The sequence below is a fragment of the Magallana gigas genome, chromosome 4 (genome assembly GCF_963853765.1).
Source record: "Magallana gigas chromosome 4, xbMagGiga1.1, whole genome shotgun sequence".
NCBI classification, from domain to species: domain Eukaryota; kingdom Metazoa; phylum Mollusca; class Bivalvia; order Ostreida; family Ostreidae; genus Magallana; species Magallana gigas.
The window spans coordinates 23,807,191-23,831,652 of record NC_088856.1 but is presented as its reverse complement, the minus strand read 5'-3'; the positions used below and the strand labels follow the sequence as shown (position 1 = coordinate 23,831,652).

Sequence of the window (24,462 nt, the reverse complement as noted above, 5' to 3'; positions counted from 1 at the left end):
TGTGAAAATCATGACCCCCGGGGGTAGGGTGGGGCCACAATGGGAGATCGAAGTTTTACATAGGAATATATAGAGTAAATCTTAAAAAATCTTCTTCTCACAAACTAATCAGCCAGGAAAGCTGAAACTTGTGTGAAAGCATCCTCATAGAGTGTAAATTCATAGTTATGAAAATCATGACCCCCGGGGGTAGGGTGGGGCCACAATGGGGGATCGAAGTTTTACATAGGAATATATACAGTAAATTTTTAAAAATCTTCTTTTCAGAAACTAATCAGCCAGGAAAGCTGACACTTGGGTGGAAGCATTATCAGGTAGTGTAGATTCAAAGTTGTGAAAATAATAACTCCTGGGGTAGGTTGGGGCCACAATGGGGGGGGGGGTTGAAGTTTAACAAATGAATATATAAAGTAAATCTCTAAAAATCTTCTTCTCAGAAACTAATTAGCCAGGAAAGCTGAAACTTGTGTGGAAGCATCCTCAGGTAGTGTATATTCAAATTTGTGAAAATCTAGACCCTTTGGGGTAGGTTTGGGCCACAATGGGAGGTCGATGTTTTACATAGGAATATGTACAGTAAATCTTTAAAAATCTTCTTCTCAGAAACTAACCAGCCAGGAAAGCTGAAACTTGTGTGAAACCATCCTCAGGTAGTGTATATTCAAATTTGTGAAAATCATGATCCTTAGGGGTAGGGTGGGGCCACAATGAGGGGGGGGGGGTCAAAGTTTAATAAAAGAATATATAGGGTAAATCTTTAAAAATCTTCTCAGAAACTAATCAGCCAGATGATTCTTTATAATTGTTAAGACTTTGGCCCCAGGACAATTCTTTGGCCTCACGAGAAGGTTCAGAGTTTGATGTACGTTTATATAAACTATTGTTAAGGATCTTTTTGAGAACTGCAATACTCAACATATGATATGACTATAAAATCATCCTGTCAGAAAAGGGACTAATGATTATAAACATAAGAATATCCAGGGGAAAATGGATTTTATTTATACAGGATCTACATGTATTATTGCACATTGTCCAGATAGTTTGTATTATGACTCCAGTAAGCTGATTTTATCATACCTATTGTTCCTCAGGTGAGCGACGTGGCCCATGGGCCTCTTGTTTATTTTCTCATAATTAAGCGTTAACATTAAGCCTTTGTAAATTATTGTAATATATCACCTATCATACATAAACCCTTCATTCAAAATCCACTTTTTTATGCAACCAATTGATATAGGGTCTAAAATCAATAGTACCGAACAAAACACATGCATAGCAATCAAATGTGACTGATTGCAACCAAATGTACATTCTCGACATATGTTTTATGTATATATTAGAAACAGAGCATTCGTCGCAATTTTTTGTCTAAAAAAATATATTTGATCAAGAAATAATTGACATAAATGATTTTTAAAAATTCTATGTTATTAAGACAAATAGCTTGAAATTTCAAAAAGGTTACTAAGTATCATAAAGTTAGGAATAGTAGCAAACGTGTACGTTAAAGAAAAATATCTATTTGAATCATAAGCAAATTCAAGACATTCATGCCATAAGCCTTGTTTTTATACACGTGAAACAAAGCCAGTCGAATTTTGTACCCGAATACTTAGCGACAAACTACTATTACATGTACATTGCATGTACCTACGTTTACTATGGTTGAAATTCAACCTACAATATAATGGCAAACTGGACAGTCACATGACTGTAAACACAAACATCCTAAAGACCTACGTTTACACTTATCAGTGCAGTTATTTCCAAAATATCCTGTCGGACAAACTTCAGAAAGGAAAAAAAAAACAAGAGTTGATAAATAACATATCTCTGCAAACATCCCCATCTTTGTAGGAATTGTATACATAATTTCCATTTATTTTTATTTGTTAATTTTATTTGTTTTTATACATCTGATCATTAATTTAAATTAATACAATATAATTAAATGCTGAACAGTAAAAAAAAAATTCCAATGCAAACCTAAAGGAATTACGGGGACTATAATAAATAAAGAAACATAAGATTGTATATCTGGAAGCAAAAGGATAGATCATCCTTCTTTTATTGGTTTTTTGCATATTAATAATCATGCCAACCCAGAGACAAAACTAATTAGGGTTAGTCAGTTACATCACATTGATAGCCGAAATGATAACAGTGAAGTGTCAACAGTCCATACATGTATAAGTACCATTTCTTCCCCAATAAAAATTTTTGATAACAAATATGATAATCAAAGAACTTTTTGTCGCATGGTTCCACTGTATCGACCGCAAATTTCCATTTAATTGTCCGTGCTGTTACACTAATGCCTGCACGGGTCTCTTTGAGCAAACATTATTTATTTTGAATAATGAATTAAATAAAAGTGCACTTCCTTTTATTTATTTTATTTATCAATTATACGATGTTTTTCGCACATTTATTTATTTCATTATTCAAATCAAATAATGTTTGTTCTGTCACACGAGTTTTTATTAAAAATTATTACTAATGTAAGGAAAAACAAAAGGTACAGTTCTCTAGGTCTTGCGACTTTTCTTAAGCAATACCGTTACAAGCAGAAAACCTTCTGTTGTTTGAATAAATACCTTCGTTTCAAAGTGTAACACAGTAAGGACATGAAAACAAAATAGTTAAGTTACTATTTACAAGCTATACACCTTTGTATTATGCAATTATGAGTTCAAGTACTTTTTGAATATGGTTTTAAACAGCATCAGTGAATAGTGTACAGCTGATACAAATCACGATATTTGAAATATGCCAATTTACCACAAAAATATAATTTCTTACATCCTTCTCGAACTTAAATGATACTGAGATGAAAAAAAATTAATCTTGTACATATCTAGAATCATCCATGTCGATTATAGGTAATTGTTTTTATCATTTAACTGTTCTATGTAACCCATTTCATATCGTTTCTATAATTTCAATCGTCCTATTCATATAATATCTTGCAACATCAATAACAGTATAAGTGTGATAATTTTAATGTTGAATATAATTGATGATTGATAAAAGGATCCTTCATCAACGGATTTCAGCATAAACATTGTCAACTTGAACGTCTTCAAAGCTGTAGTTGTTAACATTTACATTTGCTGAGGTAAAATGAATGCGCATAGTAAATAAGATAAAAAATAGCAGAACAACTGTTATTACTGATCCAGTTGATATAATTATCAATTTAATTATCTGTGTGGAATTTGTCATTTGTCCTGGTCGTTTTGTTTCTTTGTTTTCCGGAACAAAATCTGATAAAAATATAAATAAAAATAATATTTATGATACGATGATAATGAATAATATATGATTCATATCTTTATACGCCACAATTTCCGTTTGCAAAATAATACTAAAACGAAACAAATTAGCTCTGAGCGATTAAGGGTTAATAGTCATGTTTTAGATTAAGTTTTTTAAAAACATTTTTTTTTCATATTTGGTATTTTCAATGTGTTGTTTTGGTTTTTTCTTGTTGTCCAAATATTGAGTGTAGATCGCCAATGATAAGATGAAAAGAGGTTAAAATTGTTTTTAAAGTTAAATGTTTGCAGGAATTATGTCATGCTTTGATAACATATTGAATATAGTATTATTTATGTGTGTACATACAATGTAACTTAAAAGAAAAAAGTACATAGAATTAAAAGACGATATACATTAAAGGTTCTCCAATTCTCAGTCTCAAAGCATTTTTTTTTCAGCATTAAGATTTTATTTGTCCCTTAGACTTAATAATTAAAATGAATTTGTTAAATGCTATCTATGATTTTTATTACAACCTTATTGCAAATTTGTCCACAATGGATATAGTGGAATAAAGCATACAAGTTGAGATAAAAACAAAAGATGTGTCGGTGCATTAAGGCTTGAACCTGAATACCTAAATATTTATGTATTAGATATCCATGGATACACGAGGACAAACATTTCGCTGAATAACTGATTGTAATACTATCAACAGAAGACTAATAAGTTTTTTCAAACATGACCAATTATCGGAGATTGTTTAATCATATTAGAGGCCAAACAATTTTACAAATGTATCTTTTAAACCTGTACAAACTTCAAAATGATGCCACCTGCCGATAAAGTTTTGAAACGATAGCACCAACTTTAATTGACTTGATCGTCCGAGGGGATCTTGTCGTGTCTGTGGAAATCTAGCTAATAACATCATTATCTTTGATAACTTCAGTCCCGGATTTTAAGGGGAAAATAAAAATTAGAGATGTTAAACATTATTTAAATTGATTGTGAAAATTAATCATTTAGAAATTGAGATTCATTTCTGTATAAAATCGTTTCGTATATACATAAAGAATAACAAGATATTCTAACTAAGATCAATTCTGAATTTTTTAAAAATGTTCCTGCATCAATTCGCTTCCTTTGTATAAAGATAAGCAGCGTTCACGACAGCAGGTAGACTGCAGCCTTTACATCTCTAACAATTAGGCCCCGCCCTCACCTGAGATTTTTCACCTCGTAAAATGTTCGGCCTTTAAATCATAATCAAAGTAAACAAAAGATAAATGTCATAAGCCTTGTTCAGACATGTGTAACAAAATGCATGACTTTTGTATCTGGAATCTTAGTGAAAAATACTTTAAAATTTACCCGTGTTTTCTGTGGTTGAAATGCAACCTAAAATGTGATGGCAAACTGGACAGTCACATGTTTCTGAACAAACAATTCCGAACGTGGGGGGTTTACACTTATCAGTGCAGTTCGTTCCGAAATATCCTCTGGGACAATCTCAAAAGAAAAAAAAAACAAATGATAAAAAGGAATTGAAAAAGAAGTGTCTTTGGACGTATACATGTATGAGTGGTTCAGTGGAACTTTAGATAAAATAAAACATACCTCTGCAAATATCACCATCTTTGTAGCCATTGTATAAACAATCTTTATTTGGTTGTTCTATATATTGCAAAATATTTAAAAATCATTATTTTTAATTATTTAAAATATTAAATGTCGGATGGACATTAAAAAAGGAATTTGAATACGAACCCACAGAAATCACTGCGAACATGACATATAAAGAAACATTATTTATGATTATTCATTTGAATACATAAGTATAAATCATTCTTTAATTAACAAAAACGATCTCTTTTCAAATTTGAAAATCAAACTCCAAGGGCGTTAATTCTTCCAAAAGATAGGTAAGAATTACGTGTGTTTGCATGATCACATCTTGAAACTACAATTATTATCCCTTATATTTGCAATTATTTTACTAACCGGCATATCAAAGGCACGAACACAATTGTGCTGTTTTAAAATAAGCGCTTTAGAATCATCTGTTCAAATTAGCGTTTTAAAAGTGTTATGCCTGTTAAAGGGGCATGGTCACTATTTAAGTCAAATTCTATTCTTCTGTTTATATTTTTTACAATACTTTTATTAGAGATGGAAAAACCTTTTTTAGTTGATTTATCTATATTTTTATTCGTGTAAAGCATAGATAAACAGTTTCTAATGTTTAACACATTCATTTTAGGTCTAAAATTTTACTTCAACATTTAAAATGTAAACAAAGGCTTTCTCTACATAGCAAAGAATTTAATGCTCTGTAATTTGCTTATAACTCAACGAACGACACTCAAATTTTGGTTGTCTTTTAAAAATGACCTATTGTAGCATTGGAAAAATGATTTTTGACCAAAATCGTAACCATGCCTCTTTAACTGTCTATCTTAATCATGTAATGTAATTGTAAATCATACAATGATTTTATGCCAAGCGCTTCAGAGAAACGCTTATTATATTTATTGCTATATAAATCTTATAAAAATAATAAAAACTAGATCGTTCTGGTTGTAAACAACGAGTGGGTCTTCCGTCAAATTTATGATTAGATGAGATGGAGCCCATCATTTTTAACATAAAATCGTAAATCTAATTTACGAAACATGACGAGAAATGACGCCCAGTACACAAGCTGTACACAAGAATACAAATAAGTTACCCGTATCCAAGATATCTGACTATGAAATTCCTTGAATTTTCACTCAGCTCAACTGATTTTGAAGATATAAACATCGAGCGTGTAAAGAAATCGCTGTGTAGAAGTTTTCATATCAGTAGCAATCACACACAAACATGCTTCCATTGCCAGAAATTGATTGTTAACAGTTACGCCTCGTCTCTCTTCGACATACGGCGGGAAATGACGCTGCTCTGCATGATTTATTATTTAAAAGAGATATTTGATTTACAAAATTCAACGAAGCTTGCTAAACTTAATTTTATCGCGATTTTACAATTGCTTCGGAAACAAATTGCAAGGTCTACACGTGTCTGATTAGAAATCTGTACATGTGTTGCTATTGTTGCAAAGCTATTCCATAATTAATAAAAAACAAAACGAAAAGAAAATAATTGTCGGCCGTCATCTCCCTTTTTTTATAGTGTACATCATACAAATTACACGACAGTGCAAAGGACCTATATAAATAGCTATTATATCCAGGTCCAAATTTAGGCTTACGGGTAGCACAAGCTAATGTGGTTACGAGGGATTTATATCGCCCTTGATCTTGATCACAAGACAAATTGATTACCTCTTATCAAGGCGATCTTAACTGCCTCCGAAGTTGTCAATGTTCCTTCAAATTATTGATGCATTAATCATCTTGATATGAATTAAAGTATACCAATGATAAATTAAATTATATTTTCTGTCCAAGTAGTCTCAGTACATTAATGATTTTCCTTATTGGCCGTTAGCGTCTATTAGCTTAATTGCTGTTGTTAGTGGCTGCTAACTTTTGCATGGTTATAATGCCTAACAATGGAGTGATCTTTTCATAATTTTGATTTCATCATCAATTCTGGGTGATGCACTTGTGCACCCAGGAGTTTGAAGTAGGGGAAATCGTCAATGCAAGTATCATCCATGGTCAATGTCGAGTCTACTCTTTCATCGCCAACAAACAGAACTTTGTTTTACAATGTCATGTCATTTGGAAATAATTTTAATGTGCTATCGCTTGTAAACGAAAATTGAGCCATCGTGAATTCTTATGATTCAACAGTAGTTAATTAATCATGTTCACTATGTGGTTTTGTTTTTATGCTTTAATTTACTATTCAACGTAATCGTGTTCCAATTGTTTCTGAAATTTCAACAGCCATACTCATAAAACAACAGTCCATATTTGTAGCATAAAAAATGTTTCAGGGTGCTAATTTCATGTGTAAGATCGTTGATGGAATTAACTTTTTAATTAATTCCTTCATCAACTGATTTCAGAATAAACATTGTCAACTTGAACGTTTTCACGGCAATGGCAGTAACCATTTACGTTTGCTGAGGTAAAATCATTGCGTATTGTGAATAAGATGACAATTAGTAAAACAATTGCTATCACTGTACCAGTTGATATAATTATCTCCCGAGTCATAAGTCTTGCATTCGTCATTTTTTCTGGTCGTTTTGTTGTTTTGTTTTCCGGAAAAAAATCTACTAAGAAAATAAATAATAAAAACTTTTCTTTTGTTGATAATAAATAATATTCGGGTTTTTTACTTGTTGACCAAATTTTGAGTGTAGATAGTCGGCTATGAGAGGTCATAATTATTTGCTAGATTAATTGTTAGCAAGAATAGTGCCCTGCTTTGTTTACATATTGTAAAAACAAACAAAAAGTGTCATAAGCCTTGCTCATACATGTGAAACAAAAATTTATGACTTCTGAACCTGAATCTACCTAGCAACAAACTACTTCTACATTACCTTTGTTAACTACTGTTGAAATGCAACCAACAATATGATTGCAAACTGGACAGTCACATGTTTCTAAACACAAGAGTCCAAACGTAGGATGTTTACACTTATCAGTGCAATTGTTCCCGTAATATCCCGCTGGGCAATCTGAACAATGGAAAAAAAATACACTTTTTACATAAAAAAGAATTGTAAAAGAAGTGTCATTATTTTTACTTTTATTTCTTACATAAAGTCGTTCACTTAACATTTTGATAAAATAAAAGTACCTCTGCACACATCACCATCTTTGTAGGAATTGTACAAACAGTCTCCTTTTGGTTGTTCTATATGAATTGACATATATTTAAAAGTTATTAATACATTATTAATTAAAAAATATGTATTTTTTGTAATGTTGAATGAACATTAAGAAAACGAATTTTAATACAAATGCAAATAAATCACTGTGAATATAACATTTTCTGTATATACATCGATTAACTTTGTCCTCTTTATGACATCCGTTGAACATTACATCGTTTTTATTTCTTGTTCTCATTAGATATTTTGCATTGATATCATTAGGTAAAAGAGACGAGTAAAAATGAAAAGCTAATTGGGAGAAGGAACCAAAGAATCGGTTTTTTTAAACATACCTTTCGATGATACGATGTATAAAATAAATCAATACATGTACAAAGAAAGTTTTGATAGTGTCACATGGGTTTTACCTGTTATTGTCATTGCAAAGCAAAACAATATACAGTTTCGTACGCATTGCTTTTTTAAAACTATGTCATAAAAGGTTTTTTAAGTATAACTTAAACAGAAAGATAGTGAGGATTGAATTCTATTTAAATTATGAACCGAGGGAGTAAGGCGGTACCTAATGTTGAGTTGAATTTTACTTTAGAATATAGAGAAAGAGATATTTATATCTTCCTCTTAAACACCTTTAGGACAGAAAATCTGACACTTGGGTGCAAGTATCTTCAGATAAGATAGATTTGAGGGTTTTTTTTTTTAAATCATGACCTTCAGGATGAAATAGGGATACTATATATTATGTATTTCCACATATTATTATAAAAAGAAAAAAAAAGAAATGTTAAATATTACATGTTTTATCAATCGAACCTACTATGCTAGAAAATCTTAAACCTTAGTGGAAGCGTCAACATGTTAAAGTAAAGTTTGTTTTAAAGATTATGATCCCCAAAAAAGGGATGGGGGTCAAAAAGGGGTTGAATTTTTTCATAAGAATAAATATAGAAAGATCTTTTAAAATGAATATAAAGCTATACATAGAAAGAAATAAATCAGGTCATGTAGACTCAAGTGTGGTCTAATCATGATCCCATGTGTAAGGGTATGGCGAAACCCGTTAGCCAGGTCGAGGCCAGTTGAACATCGTCTATCTTGTGTTCTTGTGGTTTCTCACCTTCATCCTCCTTTTTATTATTGTTTCCGTCGATAGCAAAATCACTTTTATTGCCACTGGAAGCTTATTATCTTAGCGGTCTTTCTAGACCAACGTGGTGCAAAGAAGACACAACTCGGTTCCGCCATGGTTGAATTGGTAGGTTTTGCTTTTGTGTAATGTTATTGTTGTAGTTGGACAGTGCATTGTGGATTTGTGCGTGTATTGTGAAAATGGAGCGAGAGTTAGGGTCAAGTAGTAAGGGTAGGAAAAGTTCCTTGCTCATGAGTGGCATGGGTGTCCCAGGGGGGCAAGGTAGTTATGCCGGGCGGCTTAACATGGGCCCAATGGACGAATACATTTGCCTTGGAGGGATTCACGACTGACAGGGGTGGCCAGCTCTGCAGTTCTTTATCTCCATTTGAGCCACCAGAGTACAGTATCGATGCTTTGAAGGTAGAGGTGTGTAATGGTGGCGGTGCAGCTAGGGATACGCACTAAGCTGAAGATACACATGTACGGGATGTGGGGAGTGTAAAAGGGGGTCCTGTGCTAATGGCCAGGCTCAGGGCTGAAGAGTCAAATTTGACCCACGAGACACAACTGCTTATCGGGCTGTCGGGCTTATTGGTAGGCATTTTCCCTCATCAAAGGCTTAATACCTGGGAGGACAACAATGTACACGTGTTTTACCTGACTCTGCCAAAATAGATTTCCCTTGGGGAGAACCCCCCCCCCCCTTACTGACTTATGTGACACTAGTGTAAAAAGAAACACAACCTACATGTACACTCCTAGTAACTGTTGCTGTGACCCCAGTGTTACAATAATAGGAACGTTCATCCCCCTGACTGCATTACTATGCTTCAATCAGTCAGGCTGGAATATATTTAGACCAAAGTAAGGGGAAACCTTTGTATAGTGATAGAGGCCCGTCAATCCTTAAGGTATCGATCGAGACCTCTCTTCCTCAGACGGGGAGCTCACATGAGGGTAGGCCCTGGAACCTAAGGCCATCTAAGTTTTATGGCAGCACAGAAGTGTCACAGGAGTTATTCTGGCAGCGGGGTAAAACCTAATGGTAACCTTGCAGCCAGTGTTTTTTTTTAACATGTAACAATTCTTTGCCAGGGAAAATGTGTCGCATAGTGTGCACAGGTAAGAGCATAAAGTCCAAACAGAGGCTAAGTCTCTTCAGTACAATTATAGTTTAAAGTGGGGTCTGTTTTATGCTTAGTTTAAATCTTTCGCCAGGTATATAGGTGGAATGATGATGACTGTGTATTTGTTTTAAGTGTTTCAGTGACGAGGCCAGCAATCAAGAACATGTACTTCTATATCCTCTCGTCGCGGGTAAAGAATTGAATTTCCTCCAAATAGCCTTGCGACTGGAGACGAGACTTAGTAAGAAAACAATTCAAGCTACGTCTGAGGTTGAGTTCTACTCCACAACCAAAAGGGGAAGAGGTGAGTTAAGAACAATGGGGCGATCGTATTATGGAAATTGCTCAAAGAGTTTTAACAGCAAAAGTTCCGGGAAAAGTCTTACAGAAGCAGGCAGTCTTGCGCTTTGCAATGGGTTGCCAGGACACGAGAGTAGACATGACGTTGATAGAAAGTCCCCCTCCACTGTGCATGACGCAGTCCACCGACTGAATACTTACATGTACTAGCTCAGCCATCAAGTCTTTGACAAATGTCGCAGGCAAGTACGCATGATGTCAGTGGACAGGCAGTCACAAAGTCAGGGCTGTACCTCTTGCGGTAAAGTAAATTAGCTCCACCTAACTGGGGGATAATTACTCTGGAAAAGGCAAGCGACAGTTTAGTAGGAAAGAGGTTGCCAGAACCCTCAGCTGGTACAGGTGTGGGGAGCAACTATGCAAGGTCAATATTGTCTATAACAGTTTGGGCCGAGAAGGACATTGTGTCATCAATCAGATCTTAGGATGTAGGTTATGGGGAAAGCACATGGCGAATACCTGTAAAGGTGAATGATGTCCCGGTGAGCGCTGTGGTTGATGCATCTGCTTTAAAAAAAATAGCAAGAACTAGTGGTGTAAAAATGTAAAATGTTTTTAAACAAGATATACTCTACTAAATTCATTTTTCTATTTTTTTACCCTAAAACGTAGCAATTATGGCCATCAGTATCACATTATCATGTCAGGAAAATTATCTTTAATCAGGACATAAATTGCACTTAAAGTATAGATTTTTTCTCTTATACGGAAAAAATCCTAATTTTGTTATCATAAAAAAGAGCTTGGATTTTTTTTTTAAAACTCATACTTAAAAGGTTGTGAATGATAAAGAAATTGTACCTTTAAAGAAAATCAATTTTAAATCAGAACAAAAGTAAACAAAACACCTGCCGTAGGTCTTGTTTTCATACCTGTGTAAAAAAAACACATTTGTGACCTCTGTATCTGAATAACTATTTCTACATACCTATGTTTACTGCAGTTGAAATGCAACCTAATATATGATGGCAAACTGAACAGTCACATGTTTCTGAACACAAACGTCCGAATGTAGGATGTTCACACTTATCAGTGCAGTTTGTTCCGTAATATCCTGTCGGACAATCTTAACAACAGAAAAAATACAATTTTTACTCAAAGAATAATTTTAAAAGACAGGTCAGTGTATTAACATTTATTTCTTACTTACAGTCGTTCACTGAAACCTTTTGATAAAATAAAGCGTACCTCTGCACACATCACCATCTTTGTAGGAATTGTACAAACATTCTCCATTTGGTTGTTCTATATGAATTGACATATATTTAAAGTCATTGATACATCATTAATTAAAATAATATGTGTTGAATTAATTAATTAAAAAAATATGTATTTTTTGTAATGTTGAATGAACTTTAAGAAAACGAATTTTAATACAAATGCAAACAAATCACTGTGAATATAACATTTATGCACATACATCGATTAACATTATCCTTTTTATGACATCCGTTGAACATTACATCGTTTTTATTTTTTGTTCTTATTAGATATTTTGAATTGATACCATGAAGTTTCCAATGAATTCATATTAGGTAAAACAGACGAGTAAAAACGAAAAGCTAACTGAGAGAAGGTACCAAAGAATCGGTTTTTTAACATACTGTTCGATAATACGATGTATAAAATAAATTAGTACATGTACAAAGAAAATGTTGATAGTGTCACATGGGTTTTACCTGTTACCTGTTATTGTCATTGCAAAGCAAAACAATATACAGTTTCCTACGCATTGCTTTTTTAGAACTATGTCATTAAAGGTTTTTTTAAGTATAACTCAAACAGAAAGAGAGTGAGGATTGAATTTTATTCAAATTATGAACCGAGGGAGTAAGGCGGTTCCTAATTTTGGGTTGAATTTTACTTTAGAATATATAGAAAGAGATATTTATATCTTCCTCTTAAACACCGTTTGGCCAGAAAACCTGACACTTGGGTGGAAGTATCTTCAGATAGGATAGATTTAAGGTTTTTTTTTTTTTTTTTTATCAAATCATGACGTACGGGATGGAATAGGGATACTATATGATTTGTATTTCTACATATTAATATATGAAGAAAAAATGAAATCTTAAATATTACATGTATTATCAATCAAACCTACTATGCTAGAAAATCTTAAATCTTAGTGGAAGCGTCAACATGTTAAAGTAAAGTTTGTTTTAAAGATTATGATCCCAAAGAAAGGGATGGGGGTGAAAAAGGGGTTGAATTTTTACATAGGAATAAATATAGAGAACTCTTTTGAAATGTTCTCCATGAATATAAAGCTATACATAGAAAGAAAAAAATTCAGGTCATGTAGACTCAGGTGTGGTCTTATCATGATCCCATGCGTAAGGGTATGGCGAAACCCGTTAGCCAGGCCGAGGCCAGTTGAACATCGTCTATCTTGTGTTCTTGTGCTTTCTCACCTTCATCTTCCTTTTTGTTATTGTTTCTGTCGATAGCAAAATCACGTTATTGCCACTGGAAGCATATTATCTTAGCGGTCTTTTTAGACCAACGCGGTGCGGAGAAGACACAACGCGGTTCGGCAATGGTTGAATTTGGTAGTTTTTGGTTTGGTGTTATGTTAATGTTGTAGTTGGACAGTGCATTGGGGATTTGTGCGTGTATTGTGAAAATGGAGGGAGATTTAGGGTCAAGTAGTCAGGGTAGGAAGAGTTCCTTGTTCGTGAGTGCCATGGGTGTCCCAGGGGGGACAAGGTATTTATGCCGGGCGGCTTAACAGGGACCCAATGGGCGGATACATTTGCCTTGGAGGGATTCACGACTGACAGGGGTGACCAGCTCTGCAGTTCTTTATCTCCATCTGAGCCACCAGAGTACAGTATCGATGCTGGGAAGGTAGAGGTGTCTTTCCTCAGAAGTGTAATGGTTGCGGTGCAGCTAGGGATACACACTAAACTGGAGATACACATGTACGGGATGTGGGGAGTGTAAAAGGGGGTCCTGTGCTAATGGCCAGGCTCAGGGCTTAGGAGTAAAATTTGACCCAGTGACACAACTGCTTATCGGGCTGTCGGGCTTATTGGTAGGCAGTTTCCCTCATCAAAAGCTTAATACCTGGGAGGACAACAATGTACACGCGTCTTACCTGACTCTGCCCAAATATATTTCCCTGGGAGAGAACCCCCCCCCCCCTTACTGACTTATGTGACACTAGTGTAAAAAGAAACACAACCTACATGTACACTCCTAGTAAGTGCTGTAGTGACCACTGTGTTACAATAATAGGAAAGTGCATCCCCCTGACTGCATTAGTATGCTTCAGTCAGTCAGGCTGGAATATATTTAGACCAAAGCAAGGGGAAACATTTGTATAGTGATAGGGGCCCGTCCATCCTTAAGGTATCGATTGAGACCTCTCTGCCTCAGACGGGGAGCTCACATGAGGGTAGGCCCTGGAACCTAAGCCCATTTAAGTTTTATGGCAGCACAAAAGTGTCACAGGAGTTATTCTGGCAGCGAGGTAAAACCTGATGGTAACCTTGCAGCCAGTATGACACAGGGTGATAGTGGTGCTTTTTTTTTTTTTTTTTTTACATGTAACAACTTTGTTTCCCAGGGAAGAATGTGTCGCATAGTGTGTCCAGGTAAGAGCATAAATCCAAACAGAGGCTAAGTCTCTTCAGTATAATCGTAGTTTAGAGTGGGTCTGTTTTATGCTTAGTTTAAAACCAGGTATATAGATGGAATGATGATGACTGTGTGTTTGTTTTAAGTGTTTCAGTGACGAGGCCAGCAATCAAGTACATGTACTTCTATATACTTCTATATCCTCTCGTCGCGGGTAAGGAAGTGAGTTTCCTGCAAAAAGCCATTCGAGTGGAGCCGAGACTTGGTAAGAAAACACTTCAAGCTACTTCTGAGGTTGAGTTCTACTCCACAACCAGAAGGGGAAGTGGTGAGTTAAGAACAATGGGGCGATCGTATCATGGAAATTGCTCAAAAAGTTTTAACAGCAAAAGTTCCGGGAAAGATGTTACAGGTGCAGGCAGTCCTGCGCTTTGCAATGGGTTGCCAGGACACGAGAGTAGACATGACGTTGATAGAAAGTCCCCCTCCACTGTGCATGACGCAGTCCACCGACTGAATACTTACATGTACTAGCTCAGCCATCAAGTCTTTGACAAATGTCGCAGGCAAGTACGCATGATGTCAGTGGACAGGCAGTCACAAAGTCTGGGTTGTACCTCTTGCGGTAAAGTAAACTAGCTCCACCTAACTGGGGGATAATTACTCTGGAAAAGGCAAGCGACATTTTAGTAGGGAAGAGGTTGCAAGAACCCTCAGCTGGTACTGGTATGGGGAGCAACTATGCAAGGTCAATATTGTCTATAACAGTTTGGGCCGAGAAGGACATTGTGTCGTCAATCAGATCTTAGGATGTAGGTTATGGGGAAAGCACATGGCGAATACCTGTAAAGGTGAATGATGTCCCGGTGAGCGCTGTGGTTGATGCATCTGCTTTACAAAAAATAGCAAGAACTAGTGGTGTAAAAATTTAAAATGTTTTTAAAACAAGATATACTCTACTAAATTTATTTTTCTATTTTTTACATTAAAACGTAACAATTATGGCTATCAGCATCACATTATCATGTCAGGAAAATTATCTTTAATCAGGACATAAATTGCACTAATAGTATAGATTTTTTCTCTTATACGGAAAAAATCCTAATTATGTTATCATAAAAAAGAGCTTGGATTTTTTTTTTAAAAATTCATACTTAAAAGGTTGTGAATGATAAAGAAATTGTACCTTTAAGGAAAATCACTTTTAAATCAGAACAAAAGTAAACAAAACACCTGCTGTAGGTCTTGTTTTCATACCTGTGTAAAAAAAAACACATTTGTGACCTCTGTATCTGAATAACTATTTCTACATACCTATGTTTACTGCAGTTGAAATGCAACCTAATATATGATGGCAAACTGAACAGTCACATGTTTCTGAACACAAACGTCCAAATGTAGGATGTTTACACTTATCAGTGCAGTTTGTTCCGTAATATCCTGTCGGACAATCTGCACAATGAAAAAAAAAGCAGAATTACTTTGAAATCAAATAAGAATTGTAAAAATCCACTGGAACGTTTGATAATAATGAATTATAAAGTAATAAAAGAATGTTTACACTTATCAGTTCATTTCTCTTCGAAATATCCTACAGGACATTCAGAATAAAAAAAATTTAAAAGGAGCGACATTCTATGTTTATTACTTTCTTATATAAAGTCTTTCACTTAAACATTTTGATTAATAAAAGCATACCTCTGCATAGATCACCATCCTTGTAGGAATTAAATATACAGTCTCCATTTGGTTTTGTTCTATATGAATTGACAAATATTGAGAAATTATTAATACAACATTTATTCTAAAGAATATACTTTTATTAAATGTTGTATGAACATTAAGAAATATTTAATACGAACCCAACTGAATCACTGTGGACAAAGCAGATAGAGAAACATAGAATTATAGTTCTGAACACACAAGTTTTAATCATCCTTTTTTAATTGTGTGTTTTCATGATAGTTATGTCGATCTAGACAGTTTTATGAAATTGATCAGCATAACGATAACAGGAAACAGTTCGAATCCAAACAGGAAGGTCTCCTCTTTTATGAAGTATTTTGATTACAAGTATAATAAATAACGAAGGTTTATTTCATTGTGTTTAATAAATAAATATATACATTTACATGTACCTGGTTTGATTTCGTGCGGCATTTGTTAAAAGTCGAATGCATAATACTTTGAGTAAAGGCATGTACGTTAACGATCTATTTATAAATAAATTAATAATACTCGTAAAATATATTAATTAAAAGATTATGAAGTGTTCAATACTAAACATTGTACTCTTGAGCCCGTTTCCTTTATTTCCTTTATTTCAATATTTTGTCTATGGAAATATATTTGAAAAGCGAATACTCAGAAATGGCAGTATCGAACAACCATTGTCTCTGCTAATAAGGAACAGCATCAATAATTACACGATAATTTCCTCATTTGATAATAGCTGTTGGTAACGGAAAGTTTTAGGGGAAAGGCTAATCTTGTCCGTAACGAGCTTGCAGTTCTTTGTTCCAAAACGATCCAGGAAATTTTACATAACGGAAAAACCCTGATGAATAACAATTTTGAAAATGGATTTATACAAATTTCCGTTGATTTAATATAATTGTTAAAAAAATACTTTTTTTTACACAATATTTATTTATTAAGTCATATCTTTCGAACTTAAACTTGCACACAAGGGGCAGAGATATGCCATTATAGATAACAGAGTATTACAAATTTATACAATTGTAACATTTCATCATTTTTATATTGAAGGGCATAGGGCTGTGTTTTAATCGTACGGTTCTGACCTGAAGTCACGAGGTTAATTTCCCAAAATTTTCCTTTTTTCGCGGTTAAAAAATTATTAATTGCATTTTTGACTACCTATCATAAATTTGTAAAAAAATTTGAACTATAATTAAGTGTAGAATGATGAATTTATAACTATATTGATAAGTTTATTTTAAGCGTAACATATCCTATATTATATTGTTTAATTTCTTCTGAAAAATATGTCAATGAACTACACTGTTCCTAGCAACATTGTAGCTAACATCAGTTGTAACGAATAGAAATGAAAATATAAAATGATGTGTGTCGTGACTGGTCAGTCAAACATAACAAGATTTCGTTTCTATTTACAATTCTTTTTATATAGGATAAAACCAAACAAATAAATACAATATATACACATCATGAACAATAAAATGTAAAATTCTCCGTTTTCCCAAGTCTCTAGCACGGGCACTAAGAATATGCCATCCTTTATAAAACACTTGAAATGAGATGAACTTGCATGGCGTGAGACAGCGGCTGACAGATATTACCATGGCGATGGACTGCCAGAAAGAAACTGGTAAGAAGCCCTTTAGCTTAAACAATAAACATATTTTTTTATGATTAATATTCCTTACATGAACATAGGCTAAGTCACACTTACTTAAATATAACCATGAAAACAACACTACGCCATGCATACAATACCATACAATAGCACGAAAACGCAGCGAATTCGAATACTGCATTACGTTAAGAGTATCACAATACTTAACAAAGAATAAACACGTCTAAACGATAGGCAAAATACACCGTACTACTCGGCATAAATAAGATTATACCATGCCCTTATACCCCAGTATAAAGCCCACACACTCGACATATGGCCACACATGAACACGTGTGAGCAAACGCCTATATTTCACAGTTCTACCTTGTAAAACCAGTATATCAAAGGTAACAAAAAATGCTAAATATAAACCCAACATATATGTAAAAAGACTAAGCTGGTGATAAATAACAAAAGAATAAAACAGTTTCACTTACCCCTAGTAGGAGAATGGGTAACTCAAACCTTAGCTGCTCATACCTGTCAGAAATAAATCGTGGCCACTGTCTGCCAGGACTGCAATGCGCACTTTAAGTATGATAATTATACAACAGAAAAAGAACTAACCGACACAGAAACAAAGACCGTGACCAGAGAGGTACATTACGGGTATAATAAACTAGTTACATAAGACCGTTTGAGAAGTTCCCTAAAAAATATTGATACGTAATAAATGTATCAATAGAAACTAATTTGTGACAATGTGTTGTGGAATTTTTTAATTTGGAGGGGTTAAATTTTCGTGGGTTGAGGGTTTTCTGCTTATTTGTTGGGATATAATTTCATTAATGCATCCATTTTTAGTTTCAGTAGAAAAACTAAATTTGTTATGATTATTTTTCGTGGGTTGAAGGTTTTTTGCTTATTTGTTGGGATATAATTTAATTAATGCATCCAGTTTCAGTAGAAAAACTAAATTTGTTATGATTATTTTTCGCCGAGGATGTAAATTTGTTGGTAAGGGCTATAAAAAAATACCTAAGCAATTGAACCACCGATTATTCTAAAGGTTCCACGGTAGTTAATTCTTCATGTCCGCTATGTGGTTTTGTTCTATGATTTAATTTGACTATTCCACGTATTCATGTTCAAATAGTTTTAAGGAATAAGAAATCATTCTTTGGGTATTATGAGGTGATAATTTCGGTCGGGGCGTGGTCAAATCCAATTAAGCCCGAAGGGCTCAATGGTAGATTTGACCGCGCTCCGACCGAAGACCATCTCATAACTCAAAGAATGATTCCTTATTACTTATATTTTATTATATTGTATTATTTCAATCACTACACTTTAAAACTACATTATTTTGAAACCACTATTTTTCATGTATCACATGCTATGTACAGGGACCAAAAGATTGGATATACCTCCATGCTATGTACTAATACGTGGCGCAACCAATACCGTTTTTTGGTTACTCTATAAGACGCGCCCATTTTGTGTAACTTACGTTTTATGAAGTTTTTGGGTTTTAGGGTTCAAAACTAATTCATAATGTTATCACAGACAAAGCCGGTTAAACATGTAAATATTCTGAATTATCAATCGCAATACTCATAGAACCTTTAAATATCAAAAAAGTTTCAGTGTGACAAATCCATGTATAAGAAAGTTGATAGATTTGACATTTTACATCCTTAATCATTTGATTTCAGAATAAACATTGTCCACTTGAACGTTTTTACAGCAATAACTATTAACATTAATGTTTGCTTAGGTAAAAACATTGCGCATTGTGAATGATATAACAATTAATATCACAACGCTCATTACTGATCCAGTTGATATGATTATCTACTTAATAGTCAGTGTTGAATTAGTCATTAGTTTTGGTCGTTTTGTTGCTTTGTTTTTCGAAACAAAATTTGATAATATATAAATGTAAATAACACTAAGTTTAGATGGATAATGAATCATACTTATGATTTATATCTTGAATTATACGCCACATGTTTTTGTAAATAGTACTGTTTATGTGTGTTCATAACTAAGAAGCAAAAATGTATATATAATTTAAAAAAAAAATATCCATTTGAATCATAACATAGGTAAACACAACAAGTCATAAGTTTTGTTCATATATGTGTAACAAAACATTGTGGCTTTTGTACCTGAATACTTACATGTAGCAACAAACTACTTCTACATTATCTATTTTCACTGTGGTTGAAACACAACCTACAACATGATGGCAGACTGGACAGTCACACGATTGTAAACACGAAAATCCAAATGTCCGATGTTTACACTTATCAGTGCAGTTCTTTCCAAAATATCCTGCCGGACAATCTTCACAATGAAAAAAAGATGACAACTTTCAATTTAAAAAGAATTGTAAAAGAAGTGCCGTTGTATGTCCATTTATTTCTTACATCTTTTTGAAATGGTTGCAATTTTGTTATCATTTTTTTTTCATGAGGTCGTTCATTGAAACCTTTTGATATGATAATGCTTACCTTTGCAAACATCTCCTTCTTTGTAGGAATTGCATAAACAATCTTCATTAGGTTTTTCTATATTAATATAGCATCTCTCATGATTTGCGATGGTATATGATTTGTATCCATCAAGTTGTGTGTTTTATATCCCGGAGCCTTGGCGAGGGGATAGAAAACACACAACAAGTTGGATAAAAAGCATATACCATGATCGCAAATCCTTAGATTTTCCTTTTATCACATGTTTTACCGCTAGACAAACCTCAATCTTTTGTTTAACCTCAAAGTTTCTGTAAACATTGTAATTGTGAGCCGCACAACACATTGACTACAAGACGTCAACAACTTTACGCATGGCAAAAAGTTCCTTGAAGATTTACAAACAAACATTTCATTTTCTGGTGTATTTTCATCAATTTATAAAACAAATAATTGAAACAGCATTAAATGCTGCACATTAATAACTATACGTTTTTCAAATGAACTTTTTGTTACTTCTTCATTCTACGTCAATTATCTGCCCAAAACTACGTAATGTTTCATTATGACGTCACGTGGCGTAAGAACACACCGTGGAATATCCAAAAATTATCCCATGAGTGATATCCACCGTATATTGAGATAAACCTGTGATAAATTGACATATATTCAAACACTATTAATACATCATTGATTCAAAATAATATTTTAATCATACCTGCACTTTCTAAAGAAAGTTCGGGTATATTGTTGTTACCCTGTTCCGTCCGTCCATCCATACGTTCGTACGTCCGTCTGTCACGTTTTACTTTTTCAAACTGCTCTAACATCTTATAAACCAGCAAACTGAAGTCTCGGAGTTTATTTGTGGTGTCATGTTGTTTTGTAAAAAGGTTTGAAAAATTCTCTGGTAGTCCTGGGGGTCAAATAATTGCATAAAAATGACGGTTTTTTTTGGACCAAATAAACCTTCTTCCTCGAACTTCTCCTACAATTTCAACAGTAGACAAATCATCTCTTGGAATATGATTTAGGGTATCCTATAGATGCGCAATGAGGTTTCGGAATGGCTGAAAAATGACTTTTTGTTAAAACATAACTGGTTTCAAAAACCTAATTTTTTTGGCAGTAGCGAAATGATCTTCTAAAATATGACTGGGGGTGTCATATTGAAGTGTGATCAGGTTCCAGAATTCTTTTTTTATTAAGGGGATCAGTTGGCAACAAAAAATTACCTTTTCTTTTAAAGTATGGTTCCCAGAACTCCTATAGATATGCAATAAGGTTTTAAAGATTTAAATTTCATCCAGGGAGTCAAATAGTAGCAGAAAACTGACGTTTATCACTAAAAAAAACATAGATCCAAGAACTCCTCTTATGATTTAATGGATAGACACATCATATCTTGGGATATGATAGGGACTGTTCTATAGATGTGCATTACGGTTTTGAAAAATTAAATTCAACCCTGAGGCCCATTACCTACATACCGTATATATGGTTAAGGGGTGGGGATCTCAACCGTTTGCGAGATATTCGTGCACTTCCTGTTCGAGTGCAACCCCGGAGCCCATGACCTACATACCGGTTGATGCCCATTGACACAAGGAACAATAATATATATGGTTTAAGAGTGGGGATCTCAACTCTTTTGAAGATATTAAGGGACTTGCTGTTCAAGGAGGTCAGGACCACCCACAGGGCCCATGACCTACATAATATTTGATGCCCCTTGACATAAGAAACAAGAACATATATGGTTTTGGGGTCATGATTATAACAGTTTCTGAGATATATGGTAATTTCCAATTCCTGGGGGGGGGGGGGGGGATGACCCCAGGGGTCAGATCTAATAAACCCTTCATATTGCCAGTAACAGTCAATATGTGATTATGAAAACCCTATATTATTATCTTTGTCCGTTTTCATGTTACCATTTACAATAGAGTCTACGATTCATCCTACAAGGTTTAATGTTAGACCCCACACTATTTTGACCCCCCCTCCCTCCCGAAAAGTGGTCGTCCAACCAAAAATGAGAAAAATCAAACCAGGGTACACAACTATATATGCAGGCATATCGTATCATAGAGTTTTGTACAATTCTGTTCAGCCATCTCTGAGAAACAAGTTCAGAGCGGGAAAGAAGAAAAAGAAGAAGACGAAGAATAATAATACATGTAATAAGAACCGCACAAAAACAATAAGTCTCGAAATTTCATTCGGGAGACTTAATAATAAAGATTAAATAGAGATAGGATCATCAAACATCAACAATTTAAAGATAATTGACAATTTCTGATTCTAAGGGGGTCAGGGTGACCCCTTAGGGTCATGACTTACATGCCATAATGATCTGATGTGCCATGACCTAAGGAGGAATAATATCTTTGGATTAAGGTGGGGGTCTCAATGCTTTTTATGATATTTGACAATTTCAGGAAGAACACTTGGGATCATGACCTACATACCATCTGAAATGCCTTGAATAAAGAAAAAAAATATATGTACATGGAATATGATTCAATTTAAGAACCCAGATATAGATCAATCATTTATGTTTTGTAATACTCCCTATGTATATATAGTACATGTATTAGTTTGTGCTTTGTTCTATACTTTTCATGTTCATGACTGTTGTAGCTAAGTCTTATTTTAAAATACATTAAAAAATTGTCAAATATATGACTTGGAACCCCCACACCCAAACAAACTCAAATATACCCCCCCCCCCTTAATTGTCGAATGATCTATTAAAATCAAAATATAATTTAGGGTTTTAAAAGTTATATAAATTGGTAAAAAATGTTATTCTTAAAAAAAATACATTACATCTTGCATAATTGACAAATGATCTATTGAGATATGATCAGAAGTCATATTTCTACCTTGGAATCAATAACTAATATTCATTGACAAGTTAAAACTAATAACAATAAATGATTGAAATTATAAATGTTTATACTCCACATCCACCCCAAAGATTCAGTCTTCTTACATTCTTACATGTGTACAGTAGCAAATTTTAAATCATTTCTTGATTGCTTTTTCTCTCTTAATGCACATTAACATTTTGGATTATAAGAATTATAAACAAAACGTTATATGCATGTGTATTCGCCTATGTGGGGCAATTGTAAAGTCTCCTAAACAAAGTGTCAATATGGGGTCGACTCAATAGTGTAAGTCTGACAAATGAAAAAATAACTTTTGCAATTAAAATGACAGAAACTTTAAAATGCGATAGGATAGGTAATTATGATAAGCTTATTTAAATATTAAAAGATGATGATACAGTATGCTGTCAAAGGGAGATAACTGATTTAGAAAGTGAAAGTAATACTTATTTATGCTGGCGTCTCATTATATTGTGCTACTACATGTATTATGCTTACCTACATGTATATTGGTTACCATCATAATGATAATCCAATTAAAGCACAGTAATGAATTCCTTTAGCTGATCATCACAAAAGAAATGTTTATGCATGTTAATTAATCCATTTCTGCATATGGAAAACACATACATGTATGTATACACCACATGCAATCCATCAAATCGAAGAGCTGGGTAAAACTACATGTAGTACCCGCCGATGAGACCTGCAGACCTGTGTTGTGTACGTATCTTCAGACAAAGATCAGTTATTTGTAACATTCATATATTTTTATGACCTATTCTTCAAAACCCCTTGCACTATTTTATTAGGTAAATAACAGCTTTATGATGGTGAAGGACACTGCATATTGTGATGTATACTTCCTATTGAAATAAACAATAAAGTATAACTAGAGCAAAGCTCGTTGCAAAGCAACGAGTGGGTTTTCCGTTAGAGTCGCGAGTAAATATAGAAGTTCCTGTTAGAAGCAGAGTTCTAAAACCAACTACAAGAGAAAATTAAAAAAAAAAAAAATTTAAAAGATCGAATAATTCTTAGTACGACTTTACAATATCTGAATGATTTCAAGAACAAATTAACAAAAACCTTAACAATTTCTAGAACGACTTAATAAAAAAAATCCCGAATGTGTTTGAGTACAAATTAACAATTTCCGAATTATTTTAGGTACGAGTTAATTTAATATTGAACATAACACTTTTTTAACCAAGAACGTGGAATCAAAATTTCCGGAAAACTCAATTTTTAAATCCAAATATCTCTGTGATGCATCGTCCGATTTTAAAACGGATTTCAGTTTAAAATTAAGCTTAATAAAAGCTCCTTTGTTGCTTCATAATTTATATCAAATTACTAGTCAGAAAATCGTTATTATAAAAAAAGACTTAGTAGCCTTTCTGGTCCCTAATTTGAGGGGTCAGTCCCTTTTTCTTAATATCAAATAAAAGGTCTCGCAAATATAAACATATTTTCTTCTACAAGTGTTCACAGATTGTAAAC

The 24,462-nt window shown here is 33.8% G+C and overlaps 1 long non-coding RNA gene and 1 other non-coding gene across 3 annotated transcripts; both read right to left on the bottom strand.

Annotated features, from left to right (window-relative positions):
* Positions 1–2,002: 2,002 nt before the first annotated feature.
* Positions 2,003–11,768, bottom strand: LOC105344457 (uncharacterized). The gene is made up of 8 exons (XR_010712993.1): positions 11,610–11,768; positions 11,141–11,188; positions 8,026–8,082; positions 7,766–7,903; positions 7,406–7,495; positions 4,885–4,941; positions 4,639–4,776; positions 2,003–3,269 (listed from the first exon to the last, which is right to left on the bottom strand). It is a non-coding gene; the product is annotated as an uncharacterized protein (transcript).
* Positions 11,769–11,868: 100 nt separating this feature from the next.
* Positions 11,869–16,090, bottom strand: LOC136274573 (uncharacterized). Of its 2 annotated transcripts, none has more exons than XR_010712995.1 (4): positions 15,962–16,090; positions 15,578–15,715; positions 15,107–15,151; positions 11,869–11,926 (listed from the first exon to the last, which is right to left on the bottom strand). It is a non-coding gene; the product is annotated as an uncharacterized lncRNA (long non-coding RNA). The 2 variants fall into 2 exon arrangements; XR_010712994.1 differs by having other exon boundaries at positions 11,870–11,926; positions 15,107–15,154.
* Positions 16,091–24,462: the final 8,372 nt, after the last annotated feature.